Below are 7,069 nucleotides of genomic sequence, written 5' to 3'. Positions count from 1 at the left end.
GTGGCATTTGTGCCTATAGGGTCTGCTGATGTTCCTGGAGAGGGCAGTTCATGGGGAGGCTGCTCTTCTTCCAATTGGTGCAGCTGGTGCTTGTGCCTCTAGGGACTGCTGATGTTGCCAGGCTGGTTGGACAGGGGGAGGATGATGGGTTCCGTGGGTTTGGGTGGCAGAGTAGGTCTTGGAGGTTACAGAGTCCAATGGTAGCAGTGCTGATGGAGTGGCCTGCCCACAGGACTCTTACCTGCTGCCTAGCTGCTGGGGCTGAGACAGGGAGGATTAACTCCTTTGTGAGGCAGAAAAATGTAGGGTAGGCTTGATGGATCAGTGTGAGGACAACTACAAGTTAGGAACTTTACTTGATTTTTTTTTTTTTTTAATGTTGACCGTTCTTAATCAAGTACTTGTTTTGAAATACACTGAATAACATTATCGGTACCAAAATTTTCACTGTCTGTGGGACAAGTGCCATAACCTCTTCACCTAATCCAGGGCACCCCACTTTTTACATTCACTTTCTGACTTGGTGCCCTGTCTGTAAGGTCAAGAGGTTCCTTTTCCACCCACTGCTCATCCATTTTGCCATTCTGGGCTTCTGGACCCTGGCTCTTCCTGGATTGCTTGAATCACTGAGAGGTTCTCAGAATGTACATTTCCTTATTCCACCCATTCTAGAAAGCCTCTAATAGTACGGCTGCACCTTAACACCACCAAGTGATTCAGAGTACAAAGGAGAGGTTCTGTGTGACACGTTCTAAGCCTTAGCTGCATGACGTAAACAATAATCAAATAAGTATGTATTAATAGTCACATACTCATTATCTACAGGCTACATGAAGAAAGAGTTGGCCACTACTAGGAACTGTGCTTGCAAATTAGATTTGTGGAAGGTAGATAGATGGATGCCTAAAATAAATTGATTCTCTAAAGGACCATACATGCATGCAGGTAAGGTAAATTATTCTCATGTAAATTAAATCAGAAATAGTGTAATTCTTGGTGATCTGTGCCATGGTCCAGACAAGGTAGAACTGCTTCCCATACCAAGCTAGGTCTATATTGTTGGCCTAGAAGTATCTTATAGAGGAGATCTTCACATTTTTCTTTCTAAAATAGAATCCAAAATAAAACTTAGAAATTCTTTCTTTTCAGGAGGATTACTGGAAGGAACAACGTGGTCAGAGTTCAGGCTCTCATTCAGACTGACTCCACTGCTGTCAGCTGCTACCTTGGTAAAGTTGCTTCATCCCCTAAACCCTTATTTTTTATCATCTTTAAACTAGGGTCAATTGTGATACTCAACTGGGAAAAACAAAGAGCACAGTTCATTTAAATGCTTAGCATATATTCTGATACATTGTGTGCACCAACACACCACCTTCAACACAGAAAGAAAATTTGAATGTAGCTTCAATTTCATTGCTGTATTCAAAGTTGAGAAGGTGAATAATCACACATCAGATTAAAAATATAGAGTGACCTTCCCCACTACCCAATGTGAAGTAAAAAAACAACTTATATCCTATGTGTTGTGATATGCCTTGTTATTTCGGTGTTTTCGTTTCCATTCTGTATGATGAGACGTTGAGGACAGACGCCAGGTTCAATGTGGGAGTCAAAAGGGAGGTGTTCTGGGAAAGCTGCATAATAGTGTTCCACCTAAATGCCATTCTAATCTCTAACACCTCCTCTTAAGTCTGCTGTGATACGTGTTACTCCTGGTACAGCTGGCTGCACCATACCTGTTCCAGTGTGGTGAAACCTGAAAACTTGGATGTCAAACTTTCATTTGACCAAAAGATAGAAATCTAAACTGATAGGACAAAGAGGCAACAGGTAAAAATTGCAACTCACCAATCAGTGCACAGACTAGTAGATTGGTATCAACCTGTTAGAAATGCAGATGTGTGGGTCTCACCCCATTCTAGCTGAATCAGGAGTTGATTAATGTCAGGACCCTCAGAGATGCACTGAAGTGAGGAATGTTTCACATCATGTGTTTCATTTTCATTTTAGAAATTCCTATGTTGGGGTGATGGACCTCATTGCTTCAACCAATTTAATAAAAATGGTATAGTGAGTGAGCAGATAAAGTCCTGAGTGAATGTGTACTGTTGACATTAGTACAGCCATGTCAAGGACACAATGCCTCAGACCCCTGTGGATAGCAAGGCCTTCCTGTGGTTCTACAGATGTTTGCAGTGTATATTGACCACAGTTTCCTCCTCCTAGATCACAGCAATGAGACTGCTCCTCCACAGCTACGTATAACAGATGCACCGAGTTTCTGGGGTGCTGGGGAAGCTCACTGTCAGAACAAATTGCCCACTCAGCCCCAGCTTTTCTCTTGTGTGTTTGTCCTTTCTTCATTTCCTGTCAGGTCAGTCTCAAAGGCGTGCAGTCACGGCATTGTATGTCTCCTAATTCTAGTTATTGATTGTAATCTTTGCCCATGGCTTAGTGAGAACAAAGACCAGTCCATCACTGTTACCATAGCCAACCCAAGTCTTGCTCAGCTGTATCCTAGCTCAAGAGACATGGTACTAGCAAGGAAAAGAAAGATGTTCCTCCATGGAACTGACATTGTAGAGACCACTCCACACACTGTAAATATGTAGTATACAACAGACTTTATTTTCTGTTTAGGAAAACACCTATAGGGCATGGGATTGCTGTATTCTATAATTCTTAGTTGAGTAAGTCAATGTCAAAACTCAAAGATGAAAAGAAAAGGGCTAGAATCATTTTATTACTACTAATGTTGTAACTCTTACAGACCTTAGGAATTATGGGAACTGCTTCATTTTGAAACTTATAAATAAATAAAACACAGGTGTAACATTTTTCAGTCATTCTGCCACTCAAAGTTATTTTTTCAGAGTCCATCACTGAATGAAAAAATTTAGGAAATTAGGCATCAATAAATTTGAGCCTGAATTTGTAAAACCTCAGATATTAAAATTTCAGAAAAGACTAAGAGCTAAGTTATACTCAGGTACTCTCACTATTCTTACAAATAAATAAAGGACTTATAGGGTCATTTGACATACAAAAATTTTGACTTTACAAAGACATCATAAGCAAGGCAACAACAATCACATTGTTTTTCCTATTTTGAAGCTGGTTCTTTAAAAACAACACACCGGGCATGGTGGTGTATATCTTTAATCCTATCACTCAGGAGACAGGTAAGTGGATCGCTGTGAGTTTGAGGCCTGGTTACATAGCAAGTTTCAGGACAGCCAGGGATACACAGAGAAACCCTGGCTCAAAAATCAAAACAAACCAACAAAAACATAACACATACATACATTTTATAGATATGTCTTAAACTCAAATATGCCTCACCAAATCTGTCTAATAAGTTGATGAGTTTTGGTAGGTTTTTCTCTTTTAGTAAGAATGATCTTAGTTTGAAGATTAGTTGATAACGCCCATTCTAGGTTCAAGTTCAGGTGTCACCATTATGGCCTTAAACTGATCCTAAAGTTTTGCAGGTGTAAAACATGTCTCAACATAGTCATTAGTTTAGCAGAAGAACCCTCTCTCACCCCAAGTTTTGCTTCGTTTTATTTTCCTCAGCTCCCTTGAAGAGAAGAAATAGACAACAGATGAAGATGAAGTTTTAACCATTAGGAACTCCCAGAAAGCTTATTATTATATACAACAAAACTCTCACATCACATTTCCTTGATGGGTGATGAGAATACACGAAGTCCACACTTCTTTTTCCTCAATTTCTGAGAACATGGGTGCACTGAAGGAAGAAAAAATTCAGAAGGGTTTGTTCTCCTGTCCTTAATTATGGCTATGTGTAATTGGGAAAGCAATTTCCTAAACAGAACTTGAATAAGCCTTGAATAACAGGTTTGTGTAACCCAGGCCCTTCTCAAGCCTGACTTGGGGCTTGGCTGTTTTTCTCAGCTGCAGCAGAGTGATGCCTTTTCTGAGACTCATCTGTACGTTTGCTTTTGGAAAGTGAACTTGGTGTTTTGGGGAATCAAATCCAAAACTTTTGAAACCATTTAATCCCCTTTTCACCCAACAAAGTAGAATACATTAGAATGAAAACAATGGTTTTCTTTTCAAAGCACCGCAGGCCAGTCTTCAGTATTTTTCCTACTTTGCTTCCCTCTAGTGTCTCAAAGTGAAATGTGCATGGAAATTTTACACACGGACATGCCCTGCTCAATGAATTTGTTCATCAGAAAGAAGTGGTGCAGAGTCCTCTTGTCCTTTTAAAGATTCAAACGCCCTCTGTCTCCCTAAACTACCAATAGCACCTCTTCCTGGAAATACTTGGTTCTATTTTTTTTTTTTATTTAAACTGAATAATACTAGAGATCATAAAAGTGTGCAGATTTCAAGCTCAACTTGTATTTTAAAGGTGAATAATTTACTATAATGGAGTGTTGACTTCATTATGCTATAATACAACATTTTTAAAGGAAGGGAGAAATCTATCAACATTTAGATTTCATGTGTATTACACTCTACTCTTAGAGACAGCATCTTGCCTCTTTCTGGTAATGTTTTTACATCTGTTTTTGTTTGTATGTTTGTTTTTAGTCTTGTAAAAGAAAACATTCAAAGTTTGTCCCACAGCAGGAACTGTTACTGAGTAAGTATTGCTACTTGGTTAATGGTCTAAATGAGACTCACTGTGCTTTGTGGTCACTGTGGGCTGATGCTTTGGAACTGTGATTCAGAACCACTCAAAGTCCCCTTTGTTTGAAGGCAGGGAATACATCACCAAACACATTTCCAAGATTTGATATCTCACCTTTCAGGTTGGGTGGCTCTCCCTAGTGACAGGTGCATTAATCAAAGAATCTAGGTGTGATTGATTGCCAGTAAGTGACACTCTGTCTTTTTCTCAAACAAGAAGATGCACTGTATCTTGAATTGTTTGTGCTCACAGCAATACCACAAGACACTATGTATGCCACATCTTTGCCTGTTCTCCATCAGGGAGTAACCTAGATGACAACCGAAAAGCGTCATTCTGATTTTAGTCAATTCTCTAATGTTTTTATTTTTAGGGATTAAAGGTTATTTTTCCTTTTTAAGAAACAATACATATTATTTTATTAATTCTTGGGGAATTTCTTACATGTGTGAAATATATTATGAGCATATTCACCCTTCACTATCTATCTGTCTACCTCTTATATCCTTTTGAGGTATAAGGGAGAATTGTTAGGCTGTAATTAATAGCCCTGGTATTAAGAAGAGAAGAGGTTCTGGCCTGCAGAGACACATGCAGGCAGAATACTGTATACATAATAAATAAATAAATAAATAAATAAATACATCTTAAAAAAAGAAGAGAAGAGGTAAGGTGGAGATGAAGCAAGCTTGGGTGAGATGCTGTTTTTGGCATTGTTTTAGAGACACTTGGCAGTAATCTTCAAAAGAGGGTGTGTTTATCTTTCTTGGCATGGTTTTTGTTTACTTGTCTCAGAGCCCCACCTTTTACTTGGAGTAGTATTTTCTTCAATATGCTAGGCAACTGTGCTGAAACTTTCCAGAGCACTCAACTCTCCAGTAAATTAGAAACAAATTAAATTTGGTTGTTTGTTCCATCCAGTAGAAAAATAATATCCAGATGATTGTAATTCAGTGTCCAGATGATTGTATTGCAATTCAGTGTTGCTTGATATACTGAGGCAAGCACTAAGAAATTTGAGTGCTTCAAAGTTGTGATAACTCAATATATATAAAACTATAAGCCCCAAGGCTATTGGTTGCTCTGCATAACTTGATGGTAAAGCCCTGTTGCTGAGGACAACACTTACTTGTCCTCAAACATGGAGAAGTCAAGCTGGTGCCCAACTAGAAACTTCATCTCACAGTACTAGAAGGTACTCCATACACTACTGGAGGGAAAGGTACTCATCAATGTCACCCATCTACAAACCCTGTGGTCTACAAGAGTGATCTGCTGCCAAATACACCGGTGCAATAGTGGCACAAGCATAGGAGTAACCAACCACCTTTAGACTGAATTTAAGGCCCACTCCATGAGATGCGTCTCATACCTGGTACTGCTAAAGTGGCCAAGAACTTGTGACTATATAGGTCACGGGCCTAGGGAGAAAATTATTACTGTTATTCTTCAAAAGAAGCATAACAATAAAATGACTCCTAATGTCACACTGCTCTACCCATAGATCAGTGCATCATTCAACGTGCAGCAGATAGCTTCTTTTTTGCAAGAGATGGAAACTATTATAGAGATCCACAATTGGACACCATGCAGAGGGTCAGAAACTTTGGAGCACTCAGGTGTAAATGGGATGTCTGCATCAAACCCCTCCCCTCAAGGCTCAGCGATCCATGTGGAAGAGAAGGCAAAAAGATTTCAAGAGCCAGAGGTGGTTATGGGTAGCACTATCTCCAAGACACAACTGGACTGATGCACTTATGAACTCACAGAAACTGTGGTACCATACATAGCACATTGCACAAGTTCACATCAGATAGGGTCCCAGCACTGAGAAGGGAAAGTAGACATAAGGTCCCACCCCTAACCAAGAAGCTCTTTGCAATTGATACCTGCTGGCAAAGGGAAAAATCAGTTTTCTCCAATGAAGTGTGATTGGATATATCAACCATAATCCAGGGCAGGCCTCCAAGTCCAGGAGTAGTTAGCTAACACAAAACATTCTCCATGGTTTGTTTGTATTTTTTTCTGGGCTTTTAATTTCATTTTAGCATTTTTTGTTTTATTTGTTTTTTTGGTTTTGGTTTGGTTTGGTTGTCTTTTTGGGAAAGAGAGAGAACATAAAATTGAGTGGATAGGGAGGTGGGGAGAATTTGGGAGGAGTTTGGGAAGAGGAAAATGTGATGAAATGTATTATATGAAAAAAATTTTAAATAAAAAGTTTTTTAAAAACCATAAATTACCAATGAACATTTTATTTTACTGAAAGTGTTATTCTACCTTTATTAGTCATTACTAGCAACTTTACCTTTCAATAAAAATCATAACTACTGAAGTTATTTGTATTTGAAGATCTACATTTTAAGATAGAAATTTGTGAAGGGCTAATTGCTAGTGTAAAAACAT

The 7,069-nt window shown here is 38.9% G+C and overlaps 1 long non-coding RNA gene across 1 annotated transcript; it reads left to right on the top strand.

Moving 5' to 3' along the window:
- The first annotated feature begins 434 nt into the window (after positions 1–434).
- Positions 435–6,740, top strand: LOC119088491. The gene is made up of 4 exons (XR_005092131.1): positions 435–945; positions 1,150–2,377; positions 3,580–4,618; positions 6,171–6,740. It is a non-coding gene; the product is annotated as an uncharacterized LOC119088491 (long non-coding RNA).
- Positions 6,741–7,069: the final 329 nt, after the last annotated feature.

This window comes from Peromyscus leucopus, chromosome 9 (assembly GCF_004664715.2).
Source record: "Peromyscus leucopus breed LL Stock chromosome 9, UCI_PerLeu_2.1, whole genome shotgun sequence".
NCBI classification, from domain to species: Eukaryota; Metazoa; Chordata; class Mammalia; order Rodentia; family Cricetidae; genus Peromyscus; species Peromyscus leucopus.
Note: the sequence above shows the minus strand (reverse complement) of the source record. Positions and strands in the feature narration are given on the sequence as shown.